Source organism: Notothenia coriiceps, unplaced genomic scaffold (genome assembly GCF_000735185.1).
Source record: "Notothenia coriiceps isolate Sejong01 unplaced genomic scaffold, NC01 NC01_scaffold00000661, whole genome shotgun sequence".
NCBI classification, from domain to species: domain Eukaryota; kingdom Metazoa; phylum Chordata; class Actinopteri; order Perciformes; family Nototheniidae; genus Notothenia; species Notothenia coriiceps.
In genome coordinates, this window is record NW_011333362.1 from 171,002 (window position 1) to 171,282 (window position 281).

The 281-nt window shown below is 56.2% G+C and overlaps 1 protein-coding gene across 1 annotated transcript in view; it reads right to left on the reverse strand.

The window, feature by feature from the left end:
• LOC104955774 (ATP-binding cassette sub-family A member 1-like) overlaps window positions 1–281 on the reverse strand; it is a 38,061-nt gene that overhangs the window by 35,670 nt on the left and 2,110 nt on the right. The window lies entirely within an intron of this gene.

Sequence of the window (281 nt, forward strand, 5' to 3'; positions counted from 1 at the left end):
TTCCCTGTATTTGACAGGAGTATTTGTGTTAAATAAAATCCTTTCTGCTCCACACACACACACCCTGCTCTTCCTCCTCGTTGGTGGATCTTCCTGCAGCTCAGTGCGGGGCTCTGTAAAGCCGTTTGTGTTTACCTCGCTCCGCTTTGCACCGTGCCAAGCAGCGGCGGGCGGGCAGTGCCATTAGGCGGCCTTACGGTGGATTAGCAGAGGCTGAAACGAGATGAGAAGAGGGCCAGCAGCTGCCTGGGTCTTATCCTGCACAAAGCACCCCCCCCCCC